The sequence below is a fragment of the Lissotriton vulgaris genome, chromosome 3_1, assembly GCF_964263255.1.
Source record: "Lissotriton vulgaris chromosome 3_1, aLisVul1.2, whole genome shotgun sequence".
In the NCBI taxonomy this organism is placed as follows: Eukaryota; Metazoa; Chordata; class Amphibia; order Caudata; family Salamandridae; genus Lissotriton; species Lissotriton vulgaris.
Window position 1 is genome coordinate 634,003,226 of NC_141689.1, and position 15,081 is coordinate 634,018,306.

Genomic DNA, 15,081 nt, shown 5'->3' on the forward strand with positions numbered 1-15,081 from the left:
TTGAGTCATGAGCCCCCCCATTTGACTACTTGGCCGAGGGTTGAGGGCTGATCTGTTTATAGTTCCTCCACATAGCTTATCCAGGCTCCTTCCAAGACACCGTTGTCCAGTGAGCATTTGGTGTTTTTCAATTTGTTGATGTAATCCCAGAAGCTGGCCTGGTTATTTAACTACAGCAGGTGTACTATTGTTGCTCACTCTTTTTGGTCTAAGGCGTTATTTTGCTCCCAACAATGTTTTGTGTAATTTGCGTAATTTTTTGACTGCCGCAGTGGGCTGGGTTTGTGCGAATGCAGGGCACTCCGTAACGATCTTTGTGTGGAGATAATTGTTTTATTGTACTGGAATTGGGGCCTCCAATGCCTGGTGTTCTTTTATCTAGTCTAGTGTGGAGACAATTGTTTTATTGTACTGGAATTGGGGCCTCCAATGCCTGGTGTTCTTTTATCTAGTCTAGTGTGGAGACAATTGTTTTATTGTACTGGAATTGGGGCCTCCAATGCCTGGTGTTCTTTTATCTAGTCTTCATATTAATGCCCTGCGCTCAGCTAATCTGCTCCTCGCACGAATCCCAAACTTTCAAAGGACCAGATCTGGGGACGCTCCTTTAGGCGACTGGCCCCTACCTTATGGAATTCCCTTCCTCTACACATCTTTTGCATCGCTGATCACCAGGTCCTAGACGCCTTGTGAAGACTTGGTTGTACTCTCAACTCTAATCCCTCCCTGTGCCTCACTTTGCCTTGCATCAGCGCTGGGACGCCTCTTTGTCGAGGCAGCCATGCGCTTTACAAGTATTCTAATCTAATCTAATTTAACAGGGAGCCTCTCAAATCTCCTATGAGCGAGTCCCATTTCTTGAAGTGTACTCACCTGGTAGTTAGTTCCTTTAGAGATCTGCTTTTCTAAACAAGTCATCACCTGTGGGGTGTCTTGCAAACTCCACTTAATTCTCCTAACAAGGATGACTTATTCAGCCCCTGTTGAGGAGCCCACCATGTTACATCTGTCTGCCAGTGGTGCTGTTAACTCCAGAGTGAGGCTCAGAGGACTAAGATCTCTCTCTCTGGCCTATAACAATCTCTTAAGTTGGCGACTCAACTTGCTAGGGGCTCTGACATGAAAACATAGTTGATTGTTGAAGTTCCCTTATAGGTAGAAGTGAAGTGAAATTGTAGAACTTGTGCCTCACAGAGTTGTTGAGCCGAAGACAGTTTATAAGTTGTTAAAAATTCCTTCATCCTTTCTTATTCTTTTGAATGTGCAAAAGGATCATTTGAGTTTTCTTGCCCCTGGATGTTAAAGTCGCCCGCAAACAGGATTTCATGGCCTGTGAAAACCGTAAAGATATCTTCTAAGCAGTCGCAGAGGTCGTCCACCATAAGTGCTTGCTGTTTGTTGGTGCATTGAGGTTGCAGTTAAGAAGCGACGGGGTGTGTTCTTGTGCTTAGTTTTTGCTCCTTGTATTAGGACTGCTTGAAGGGTTGGAAATTTGAGTTTAATTGGTGTGACCTCTAATTTGCATGTGTGTTTGACAAAAAAAAAAACACACTGAATGGCGGGTGTTGGTCCCGGCCCTTTTGGCAGGTTCACACCGAAACTTTTTGCTTTTACCTAGCCTGTTTCTGTAACCTGGTGTTGGTGATTTTAGGTCTCTGCGCACTTTTTCACTGTGGTCCAGTGTAAAGTGCGTGCGCTCTGTGTGTGTGTGGTGAGAGTGACCTGCCCTCCCATAGGAATGCATGGGGGATATGTGTGACCATGGTAGTTCCTGATGTGTGGGGAGTGCAGGGTCGAGTTTGGTATGTGCGAACTCGTGAGATTAAATGCTGCGCAATAATGTATGCGGCATGATTGTGTCTAGTGTGGAAGTGCCACTTCTAGAAGTTGGCATGTTTGTGTAATTTGTGTCTGGCGTGTGATTGGCTGGAGCTGGCTGGGGAGCCTGGCTCCAGGAGTCAGGATGGGTCTGCCCCAGTGGTGAGTGTTGAGATTAGCATGCTGATGTGAGGGAGGGGCTGCACCTGGGACCTGAATAGGGCTGGGCTTTTCCCACACAATGCTGGCTCCACCCCCTGTGGTGCGTCTGATGTCCCTAGCCTGGCCAGTGAAAGGGAGTTCCCCATAACAAGTTGTGGCTGGTTCTTACATTGCCTACACCCTGCTAGACAAAGGGATTTTTGTGTATAAAAAGAGGCTGTGACCTCTTGTAAAAGGTTCTTGTTCCTGACTTGAATCTGCCAGGGGCATGCTGCTGGTGGGGCACAGGGGACGGATTGCCTCCCTGGGCCCTGCCCAGCCCCTGGATACCCTGCCCCTGGATGCTGGAGGACTTCTTCCTATGCTGGGAGCTGTTGTGCTCCACCTTGAGGCTCCAAGGCTACTGGGACCTATTGCTTCCATTTTTGGATTTTACCAAGGCTTATTACAGCCTTCCTGCGCCTTATTTTTGGGTCTGGGCGCTTTTATCTAACTTCCCTGAAAAAGAGAGAGCTTGGGGGCTGAGCAGCGCGGCGCTGTAGCCCTGGCTGGGGGAATACCCCCCTCCTTGTGGGCTTATTGCGGGTGCCACCCCGCTCCTTTAAATATTTATATTTCTGGTGTCCACCCCGATTATGGCCACTTATTTGTTATTTCATCGGGAGCCCACCCCGCTGTTTATTTTACTAAACCGAGGGTGCCTACCCCTCTGTTCTGCAGGGAAAAGAAATCACCGCGGCAGCCAGAGTCAAAACCGGAAGTCAAGCACTGTGGTGCCTGACGGCGGGCGGGACTTCCGGTTTCGCTAGGGAAGTCCCGCCCCTGCCGCCGGCACCAGGAAGAGGAGAGAGGAGGTCCGTGTCTGCGAAGCAGGGCTCCCGTATCCAGTGAGAGCCCTGCGTGTGAGGAGTGCAGCGTAGGGAGAGGTGCTGCAGCAACCAGCGAGGCTCCCCAGCGTGAGGGAGAGCCCCGCCTGCTACACGACTGAAGCCCCGGGTGAAGGAGCAGTCAGGTGCAGGATTTCCAGCGGGACTCCGGTGGCGAAGACAGAGTCCCGCATGTTGCCCCGGTGAGTCAGGGCTGGGCTGGGTGACGCGGGGGCAGTTCTGTTTCTGTTCCACGAGGGAGCAGATAGATTGTTGATTGATTGATTGATAAAAATTTATAATGCGCAAACACAATAACCCGCAGGTATCAAGGCGCCTAACAATAATATCAGAAGTCTGAGCCATTCATCCTTACACATAGGCCTGCAAGAAGAGGCGGGTTTTTAGGGCACTGCGAAATGTCTGCAGGGAGGGTAGGGACCTGAGATCCAAAGGGAGATCATTCCACCATTTGGGAGCTAGAGTGGAAAAAGCCCTGCCACCCCATTTGGCTCTTCGTACACGAGGGACTGACAAAAGCAATTTCCCGGAGGAACGCAGATTCCTTCCAGGGATGTAGTGGGAGATGATAGAACCCACTCCAGAGTCACTGTTTTTTGCAATGGCTCTATATGTCATGCACAGGACCTTGAACCGTACTCGGTGTTCTACCGGGAGCCAGTGCAGCGTTTTTCTGGCCAACGTGGCCGAAGAGCGTCTGGGAACGTCCAGAACAAATCTGGCTGTGGCATTCTGGACTACCTGTAAGCGCTGCAGGAGGGTCTTGTTTAGCCCCGCATACAGCGCATTACAGTAGTCCAGACGTGAACCAATGTGTGCGACAGCTATTTGCTTTCTGGACTGCACAGAAAGATATTTCCTGATCCTTCGCAGGGTATGGATTAGGCCCCAACAGGTGGAGATAGTCCTACTCACCTGTCTGCCCATATCCAGGGCAGGATCTATCATCACCCCAAGATTTTTTGCGGATATGGTGGGGGAGGGGCACACTCCGAGTCAGGCCACCAGCTAGAAGACCAGGTGTTTTCGTTCCCACCAAACACCATCACCTCAGTCTTCTCCCCATTCAGTTTGAGAGAGTTCTGACTCATCCAGTGACCAACCGCCTCCATACAAGATCTACATTTGGAGGCGGTCTGCACATCTGAATGGGAGAGAGAGACGAGTATTTGGGTGTCATCAGCATAGGAGACTACCTCCATCCCGAAAGTTCTTATTAGTCTGGCCAGTGGGGTCACATAGATGTTGAATAGGGTCGGACTATGGGCCGACCCTTGTGGGACCCCACATAGCACAGGCCGGGATGGAGTAGAAACTCACCCATCTTGACTCTCTGTTCCCTCCCAGTGAGGAAGGAGGTCAGGAGATCTAGAGCTGCGCCCTTCACCCCCACATCCCTCAAGCGAGATGAAAGAACTGAGGGGGAGAGGGTATCAAAGGCCGCAGTTAGATATAACAGGACCAGGAGGGTGGTCTGGCCCCTATCCACTGTCGTGCGGATGTTGTCAAGCACGACAGTGAGGGCCGACTCGGTGCTATGTTCCCTCCTGAATCCATGCTGGGAGGAGTCAAGGCAACCCGAGCTTTCCACAAAAGCGGCGAGATGCTTGTTCAGGTGTGCCTCAAGCATCTTCGCAGGGGCGGGAAGCAGCGAGATTGGACGGATGTTTTTCAGGACTTCCGGGTCGAGGGAGGCCTTCTTCAGCAGAGGTTTTACTACTGCTTTCTTCCATTCCAAGGGGAAGACACCATCTCTTATAGCTAGATTCATTATTTCTAGCAGTGGTGGTAGGAAGGACTCCCTGCACTGCTTGATGATTTTCAGAGGGCAAGTATCCAGAGGGGAACCGGATTTGATCTTATTAAGCAGGACTTCAAGATCCTGCGGTTCTAGGGGTGGGAAGGAGTCCAGGGTGCCCAATGGGGAAGCATTGAAGGTGGACACATTGTTGTGGTGCCGGTGCGAGGCACTGCGTCAGAGCGGCCCGTGTGTCAGTGGGACGCTCCAACAAGGATTATGGGTGTCCCTGGGTCAGAGGGGCCCGTGGTTGCCCCAGGAGAGGGCCTGTGTTGTTCCCAATGTTTGGGGGCATCCTGAGATCATTTAAGGAGCCAGGGGGCTCCGGGGCCATAGTGGATGGGAGAGCCGGAGGGCTCCAGAGAAATGGCGATTTCCTGAGCCTGCGGGCTCCAACGAGGGGCAATTATTTCTTGATGAGCCCATAGGGGCAATGTTTCCCACTGGGGTGTGGCCCTGTGGTGCCCCATGTTTGTCCTGCAGAGCCTAGAGAGCTCTAATGTGCGCAGTATGTATGTTCAGAACCAGAGGGCTCCAACCCCTGCGGCGCAGTTTCTCAGAGGGCCAGTGAGGGCTCATGCCGCAGTGCACTTCTCAGCTGCCCAGCAAGTAGTGGGCAGCTGCACCGTTTAGGCTTTTATTTCTTTTAGGGGGACCTGTTCTTTGTGAATCCAGGAGTGAGCCGCACTCCCTTCGCCCCTACGTTGGCCTTTCACAGCTGCGCATCACTTAGTGCCAGCTGCAGCGTTTAGGCCCTTGTGATTGTCCTCAGCTGCCCAGCAATTAGTGGGCAGCTACAACGTTTAGGTTTGCACAGGTGGCGCACCCCTGACTGGCGCTGCAATGGCAGCAGGCCCTGACATTCTGGACACAGGGCATTTTGAGCTCCTTCATGAGATGGCCAGTTGGCCACTGGGGCTGGTATGTGGATAGGGCGCAAGGCCCTAAGGTGATTGTTGCGCAATGTGATTTTACTATGTTTATGATGGTAATTGCTTAATGTGAGTGATATGTGCTTTAAATGTGGTGCTAGGAAATGTAATGCGTCTAGTATGTTTTACGCACCCTGTGTTGATACCTCTAGAGTTGGTTTTACCTATAGGGGTTTATGTTAGTGAGATTATGTTTCACTGTGTGATTTACGCCCCTAAATGTGATTTATTCTTAGGAGGCAGAGTCTAATGTGTTTAGACTAGTGAGAGATTGCCTACTGTAATTATACTGTTTAGGCCTAAATGTGATGGCTGCGTAATGTGCTTTGCCCTTATGCTTGTGTTATTCTTCTAAAGGTGCTCATGCTTAGAAGTTTGCTTTGCCTAATATGTTATACTAGTGAGCTTGTGTCCCTGCGTTATCTAGGCCTATGGTTATTAGTATTGCGTAGTGTGTACCTACCTGTTACCAGTGGTTACTGGTTGTGATCTATAATTGTTATTTGGTGTGACAGTTATTTTAAGTGCTAGTTCTACTAAGTGCTGATTCTGACAGTGGCCCACGTGGCCTGTCCTGGTGTAAATAATCCCTTGTGAATATTGCCCGTGCCTGTTGGCACAATGTATATTGTGTCATTACTATCTGATGTTTTTTGACAATACAAAAGTTATTTTTTATATAACCTTGTGTGGAGTTCCTTTTGTGGTGTGCCTAGGATGTTGTTGCTGTTGTGTGCGTGCGCAAATGCTTTACACATTGCCTCCGGGATAAGCCTGTCTGCTCGTGCCAAGCTACCAAGGGGGTGAGCAGGGGTTATCTTGGCGTGTGACTCCCTTGCCCTGACTAGAATGGTGGTTTCTGCCTGTCTTTGGCGTAAGCCTTAGCCAACCAGAAATCCCAGTTGTAACAGTGGGCAAAGAGTTTGGGACAGGAGGCCTACTTAAAGATTTCGTAAAATCCTCGTATAATTGATAGTGAAAGAGCCCAGGTCTCTTGCAGGCATAAAAGGTCGCTTATATCCAGATAAGCTAACTCTTGTTTACCTATCACAATGATGTTGAGGTCAGCAATATTGCATTATGTTATTATGAGTTGGGCTGCACTGTTTCCTTTTGAAGCTTGGTGCCGGTGAGCTGCAGTGATGTTAGGGAAACTGGTCCATGTTCCCCAATAGTGAGTGTTCCAACTAACACTAGTAATTAAGGTCATTCCACATTCTATTGCAGTTAGATATCTTCCTTTGATCTTGCTTGTATGAGACTGTTAATGTGATTGAATTATTGGGCGTTCTTGGGGTTTTATCATATTTCCCACCAGTAGCACCCCTCAATATGCTTTTGGTTGAACTGGATTGTCCGCAAAGTTGTAGCACATGGGGGTATTTTGGTGAATACAGCGTTAAGAGCTCTATTCCCCAGTCTTCAAAAGTTCTTTGTTGGCCCAGAATAGCATCTCTATGTTCCTCCCTCTTCCAGGTTGTGCAGTGGCCTCCGTGATTCCATTTTGTGACATATGTGTTAAATTTACCCAGGCTAGATCATCCAAGCTGAGATCTTTCAGTGAGATAATATGATGTAATAGTTATTAGTCATAAGTGGCTCCTCTATTGAGTGTGTCGTAATGGACCTTTGACCGAAAGTGAGGAATAAAGACCAGCTCAAAACCAGCTCGAGGTTCTTCACACTTGGCTCTATCCATTGTGGAAGGTAGAGACTCTGTGCCTCTTCGGTATGTGTGCAACAACTAAGGGGTGTCTGTTGTTGTCTATGGAAGGTTCAGCATTTAATGGATTCTGGGAGGTCGACTGTTCCTTTTGGTGGTAGCTGCTATATAATAAAAGGGACTTGGGATGGCTGGATTCCATGCGGTCGTTCAAGTCTCTTGTCTGTGTTGGGGCTTGTTTGTTCTGTTGAACTGCAGGCGATTATGAGGGGGGACTTTGACCCTTTGTTCATTTTGGTAACTGCTGCTGTTAAAAAGGGACTTAGCTGTGTTTGAGTCCAGTACAATCCCTCTAGTCCCTCCGTTCTCTTGGCCATATTGTGAATTGTTTGTTGCGTTAAAGTGCCAGCTGTCAGACTGTGTGGCAATGCCTGCAAGCGTTTACCCAGAGCTAGTGAAACCATTTGGCCATATGCGGCGGTGACGGATTGAGTACATTTGGCTGCGGGCCCTCTTCCTGGTGTTCTTTCTGTCTGCTATTGGATGAGGCACTAGCTGGTAAGCACTCGGTCGCAGCATCCATATTCAGTCGGTCTGGCTGTACTTATCGCAATTGGGCCGTCCCTTTGTTTCATTTCCTGCTGCCCCTCATTCAAGATATTATCTTGTGGGACTACAGTATTTGACTTTGTATGTGGTACAAATATGGAGAAGAGGTTCTAAGGGTCGGTCCCTAGGTTCGCGGCTGATATATTTGATGCCCCTAAAGTCAGAGATCTCCTCTTTACGATGCGCTGTTTCTTAGACTGTTTTTTCGCTCTCTTTTTTGCTCTCCTAGAGAGAGTGGTGTTTGCTGTGACAGAGAGGGACCCAAGATAGCAGCAGGCTCTTGTGCTGCACCATTCTCAGGTATGAGGTTCTTGGGCAGGTCTTCCACAGTGCAAACGGAGGATGAGAATAGGGTATTTATCTCCCTTGATAACCTTGATGGTACCTCATTAACCATGGCTGGCGGTAAGTGGCATCCTCTTGTATTGATAGGGCTGTTCCTTGGAGGAGTTACATCCAAGTTATTTATTTTATCCTTATGTGTGTTGCTGTGTGCATAGTTCATTGTGTTGCCCACTAGAGTTGCTAATAGTTTAGGTAGACTACTTAATTTGTCTATTATGGGCGAGCAGGGGCATGGCCTCTTCTTCCTAAGGGCCCCCAATTGTCTTTCTAAAGAGGTTATTTTGGACCCAAGGTCTGTCAAGTGAGTAGCCAATGATTATGTTAAATCTTTCTGGAGCTCCATTTGTTGTAATTGCCATAGGAGCACTCTAGCAATTTTTATCTTGCATGGCATTAATAAATGACCAAGTTAGGTGGTCGTCCTTCTCAAGTTGAGCTTGGCGAAGATACGGGTTTGAGCTAGTGACTCTTCCATTTAGGCCTCGATTGTGGAGAGACAGCGGTCCAAGAGTTTACCCATTTCCAGGTCCATTAGGTGCTCATTTTTTACCCCGCTAATTGGAGGTGGTACAATAACTATGGGGGGCACAGCAGGCTTGTGCTCTTGTGCCTGTGGCTGCACCTTGAACCAGATCAGGCTTGTGTGAACTTGAGCAACCACTGTTCACTTACTTTGTCAGACTTCTTCTGTTGTGGCACCTGTGGAGGCCGGACTGATGGAAGCGCAGACTTCGGACCATATTTGTTCATTATCTGAGCTCAGCCCTAGGCATGAGTATGACCTGCAAGTCTTTTGTCCTATTGGTGGCATGACGTCTTGTCTGACAATTTGAAGATTCATGTGTAGGTTGGCTGAGCACTATGTGGAAGTAATAACGGGCCCCATTGTGTGATCTCCTATTTTATGGAAGAATTCCCTTATTGACCCAATTGGCCCACTTGAGGCCGGGGTTTTAACCATGGATGTTCCACTTTGGTGTCTACCTTACGCCTCCATGCCAACATCCTCGTGAATGGATGATATAAGTGGGCTGCGGGGGAAGAAGAGGTGGGTGGTGAGGAGTTGCCCTCAGCTTGGGTTTTTTTCCAGGGCAAAGTTTTCCTTTTTGACCTTTTGCATGTGGCTTATTTCTTTGATGTTAAGCTGGACTTCTAACCTCCTATTTCCCTCATGGGCATGTAGGGGCAGTAGGATCTTCTGTAGACTGTATCGCTACTTAGCTGCAGAGCTGAATGTAGTGTAGTTACGGATCACGTTTTCGGTCCTTCCTTGCTTGCCCCAATACTTTTTCTCCCCACCCCCACCCTTACCCTTACAACACCCCACCTGTTATGCTGTTAGCTCCTTGCATCTCCTTCTTGTGGCGCACACGGTGGGAAGTGAGGCATGTTGGGAAAGATGTAACTGATGTAATGGAGAGGGGTGCTTACTTATGTAGTCCTTATTTCCAGTCTTCCAGACCACTGATGGCGTTTGATTAAGTGTGATGAGCCCTGTGTGGCCCTGCGTGGTGGAGGGGATTGTCCGGGACCTCACCAACCACCCACAAGCCTCACCCAGGCCTAGCTCGCCCGTCTCCGCGGGGTCCTGGGCTCACATGTACAGTGGATTAGTACGACCACCTGCTCGCTCCCCCATGTGTGCAAGCGCTGCCGTCTAAACCTTGCCTTCTCGGGTCCCCATGCCTCTTATTTCGGGAGAGGTATGAGATGTACGGAGGTGAGGCGCTTCAAATGGTCTTTTCCCATATGGCCCTCTGCTCCTGGGTCAGGCCGCTCAAGGAGAAGGGCGGGCAGAAGATATACATGAGAACACTTTTTTTTTTGTTAGGCACGTTATGCTGTTTCCCTGCTGCTGTTATCAATTCATATGGTTCTCAAATTCAGCTTATCAGAGTCAAGAGAAATCAGTGCATCCTGGAAACTGGCGGTGGAGAGTGTAATGCTGCTTCACTGCAGGGGTCATCAGATCTACTAAATAGATGTCCTGCCCTCTGGCTAATGCTTTTCCTGTGTCCTTATGCCAGACCAGTGCCCTGAGTCCAGGCATGCCAGAATTGGATCCGATCTGGCTTATTAGCCCCACATCTACGCATAATTGTCCTCGCCTTATGGTGAAGCACATTTCAACATTAGGCATTTTAAGTACTCATTCCTGGTCCTGCGATTAAGCTGAGTACTGGTCTTGGTAAAATTTGTTAATTTTTAGGTCTTTTATCCTTGTTAGCACTATTTAGAATGATCTCTCTGGCATTGATACTTGTTCCTTCACCTTTTCATTCCCTGACACTTAGGAACGGTGTCTCATTACACAAGCTGTTATTCTTTGTTACTAGCAGTACTTGATTTGAGCCGGTGGTTGCTGGTGGTGGCTACGTGCACTATTTTTGGCCACCAGCACTGATTTTTTTCTCATTATATGTTTACCCAGCGCATGAGAGAGAAAAGCACCAAAGGGGTGACAAAAAAGGAAGAGAAAAACGAAAAACAGTGACAAAGGGAGAAGGGATGAGAAAGGAACAACTGGAGTGAGATAAAGGGGCAACAAGTGTCTGGTTTTTAAGTGGAAGCGGCATGAGGTGTAGTCAAATCCACCCAGCCTTGGCATTAGGCTCCCCAAATATTCGTAGCACTGGCTGCACAATTCTGGAAAAAACTATTTGCCCTGGACTCATTATTTTACTAATTAAGCCGTTTATTATCAGTTATCTACAGTGCATCACTTACTTTCGAAATGTGAACACAACTAAGGTGCCTTTTTCCACCTCTGAAAGCCCCAATGGATGCCAGTCCACGCCTAGTGGTACTCCATGAGACTTGTCTGCCCCTTATTAGTTATTTCCAACATGTTTTGAAGTAAGAGACTATATGACCTTTGATGTTAAACCCCTCGTTCAATACCAATTTTCAGAAAGTGCCCTTTAAATATTTCAGAGGTTACGATCTCATATTTGAAGTACACTGGACATATTTGCTGTATAATCCAGGCCCCCATTTCCCATTAGATTTCCCGACTCCCTCATTTGTACTTATCCAAGGGTGCATTTTGCATCTCTTTCTGTTGGCTGGAGGCACACAAAGAGCCAAACAAATCCATTGTGCTGTACTCACTTAACTGCGGTCAAGCACTTTTAAATGCACAGAGAACATCCATCATACACTTACAAGTTTATTTGCATATTTAATTTCACTAAAAAAAAAGGCCGCTTCATTCTTGGACGTAGGTCAGGAAGCGGTAAAGCAGGCACAGCAATAGTCCGCGCCCATTCATGTCCAGGAGGACTCTGGCATGGATTTAGATTTTCGACACCCTCTGCTCAGGCAAACATAGGGGCATAATTACAAACAATTGTCGGAGTGCAGTGTTATGCCAGATTTGGCAATGCCAGGCTCTGACATTTTTAAAATGCAGGGATGCGCCTTATTCACATGAATACAGCGCACTCCTGCGTTTCCCCTAGTGCTGATGCTAAAAAAGCTGCACAGTGCCAGCGCAGGCACCCTGCTGCCATGTTACAAGGGTGCCTGCGCTGCAGGGGCATTGTTTATGTGCAGGAAGGGACACTTTCCTGCACATAAACAATCAATATTGGCAGTTTTCTCATTCCATGTGTGCAGCAGAATGCTCATTTACCTCGTGTTTCTTCCCACTGCAGAACCTACATGGTTTTAGCTTTACCCTAGGGTTTACATTAGTACTGAGTGAATTCCTGTTTTCTTTGATTTACCATGATTTTGCCCTCAATGTCCCTACATGTCCCTGCTGCTTCACAACACTTTAAAGTGCGCGCAGCTGGAAAGCGCGTCACTTGAATCCGGGAGTCTCCTGAGGCGGAAGCCGGGAGTGAATCTGCTCATTTTAAAAATTGTGTTGTGTGATACCTTGTATTTTTAATACCACCTCCCTGTGCACTGAAACAGCGCTCCTAGCGCTGCAACGAACGCTACCTTTCGCCATTACTGAGGGCGAGGCGCCACGGCGGACACGCCCACCTCAGCTGGCCCCGCCCCCTCTTGACACTTTAAAGTGCGCGCAGCTGGAAAGCGCGTCACTTGAATCCGGGAGTCTCCTGAGGCGGAAGCCGGGAGTGAATCTGCTCATTTTAAAAATTGTGTTGTGTGATACCTTGTATTTTTAATACCACCTCCCTGTGCACTGAAACAGCGCTCCTAGCGCTGCAACGAACGCTACCTTTCGCCATTACTGAGGGCGAGGCACCACGGCGGACACGCCCACCTCAGCTGGCCACGCCCCCTCTTGACACTTTAAAGTGCGCGCAGCTGGAAAGCTCGTCACTTGAATCCGGGAGTCTCCTGAGGCGGAAGCCGGGAGTGAATCTGCTCATTTTAAAAATTGTGTTGTGTGATACCTTGTATTTTTAATACCACCTCCCTGTGCACTGAAACAGCGCTCCTAGCGCTGCAACGAACGCTACCTTTCGCCATTACTGAGGGCGAGGCGCCACGGCGGACACGCCCACCTCAGCTGGCCACGCCCCCATGATTCCTCTCACACTGACATATTAAGATGTGTCTTGCTAGGAAGCGCAGCGGACGGGCGCAGCGGGCGCGCCGTCAGCGCGCCGAAGTCGCGCCAAAGGCAAGCCCGTCTGGGCCCGTCCGGGCCTGGACCGCCCAGGGCCAGTCCCCCTGCCTCCTCCACTAGCCCCGTCCGCACCTGCTGGACCCATACCCAACTTCACCTACTAAATACACGCCCCTGCTTGACCAGCTCTCGTTGCATCCCAAATCACCTGGAGACCGCCCATTACCATTGCTCGCAATGCAATTTCACTCTTCCGCCCTGCCAACCTTGTCTCTCCCCACGCCCCTCACTACAGCTATCCTCCTCTAATCAGCGCACCCTGAAAGCAGGTCTGATTAATTGCCGTTCTCTTCCCCGGCATGCCAATGACATCTGGATGTCCATCTCGTCTGATGAATGGGATATTCTCTTTGTCACCGAGTCTTGGATCACAGACTCCTCCTCTCCGGATATCTATCTGGCTATTCCCCCAGGATATGATATAAAATGCTTGAACCGGGCTGGTGGTAAGTCTGGAGGCGGTCTAGCCGTCATTTTTAAATCCCTTTTCCAGCTGACTTTTACCAAACTCACTAACATTGGTACAATTGAAGCCATGTACTTTTCCATTTCCGACTCCGCGGCAGTTATCCTGGCTGGCACATTAGTCTATAATCCCCCCCCGTCACTTCCCCCTCCCTCACTGCCCTCGTCCACCAACTGGCTGACTTATCTCTTAAACACCAATACTTCATTGCCCTGGGCAATTTTAACCTCCACATAGACAATCCGCTCTGTGTGAAGGCAACCAACCTGTTGGAAACTATGGATAGCCTCAATCTCAAGCAATTAGTTGTAGGTCCCACTCATGTGGCTGGCCACACTCTGGACCTCATATTCGCCAATTTTCCACTTATCACTGTCCTCCCGCCCCTCCCTCTTACTTGGACTGATCATTACCTCATTCCATTCTCTCTTACCCTGGGACGAAAATCTGCCCCTATGGCCCCAAGGAAGGAGTTGGGAAGAAAGTGGCACAAGGTTACATGTGCCACCTTGGATCCGTTATTCCACTTTCAGTCGGAGTACCTCTCCTCGGACATTGATGAAAATGTCTCTAGGTTGAATACTACCCTCGTCGAAGCGATTGATTCTATCGCCCCCCAGAAAATCATCACCTCCACTAGGTCGCGACCCTCTGCTCCCTGGTTTTCCACCTCCCTCCGGGAGGAGAAAAGCAGATGCAAGGCTCTCGAACGCAAGTGGAGATTAAACTACGATCTCGAAGCCAAACTTCTATATAGAACTGCCCTAAAAAAATTCCTTAAACAAAAAAAAAGCGCCATGAAAGACCACTTTGCCTCTCAAATTAATAAAGCTAAAAACTCATCTAAAACGCTCTTTAGCATTGTTAAAGATTTTATTAACCCTCCGGCCAGGGCTCCCCAGAACACAGCGAGTCAGGCTCTTTGCGAGGGACTCTCAGACTACTTTCTCGAAAAGATCAACAAACTCTGTGTCGCCTTCCCCACAGGGCCTGTCACCTTGCCTTTTCCCACTAGTCCCCCAGAGTCACCGTCCTTTCTTTCATTTAACAAACTCAACCAGGACGAGGCTATCAGACTACTTATTCACTGCAAATCCGGTGCCCCCTCTGATCCTGTCCCCGCAAAAATCATGGGAGAACTGGCGCCTTCACTCGCCTGCCCCTTCCTCTCCATCTGGAATGCCTCCCTTCACCATGGCTTCTTCCCTACCACCTGGAAGGAGGCCTTGGTGATCCCTATTCTAAAAAAAGCAGACGCTGATCCCACTGTTTTTGCTAATTATCGTCCCATCTCCCTTCTTCCTAAACCCGCCAAAGTTCTGGAAAAAGCCGTGCAGTTGCAACTCACGGAATACCTAGAAAACCATTCTCTGCTGCATGGATCACAATCCGGATTCAGAGCCGGATTCAGCACTGAGACGGCCCTGCTGGAAGTATCCGAAACAATTCGAGAATGCGTGGACAGGGGCGAGGGGGCCATGCTGGTTCTCCTCGACTTGTCCGCAGCATTCGATACGGTCTCTCACCCCATTCTCCTTGACCGACTCAAGCAGATAGGCATTGGTGGCACTGCCTTCAGCTGGATCGAGTCCTTCCTCTCATCCAGAAGTCAAAGGGTACTGTTGCGTCCCTTCAAGTCTGAGAAAAAACCTCTGTCATGTGGGGTGCCGCAAGGCTCCGCCCTCAGCCCCCTGTTCTTCAACGTCTATCTTGCCCCCTTGGCCGACGTTGTGGAGTCCTACGGAGTCAGGGTGGTCTCTTACGCTGACGACACACAGTTGGTGTTCTCCTTCAG

The 15,081-nt window shown here is 49.1% G+C and overlaps 1 protein-coding gene across 2 annotated transcripts in view; it reads left to right on the forward strand.

Moving 5' to 3' along the window:
* The window catches only part of FAM81B (family with sequence similarity 81 member B), a 750,896-nt gene that overhangs the window by 133,155 nt on the left and 602,660 nt on the right, over positions 1-15,081 (forward strand). The gene's annotated exons all lie outside the window — the stretch shown is intronic.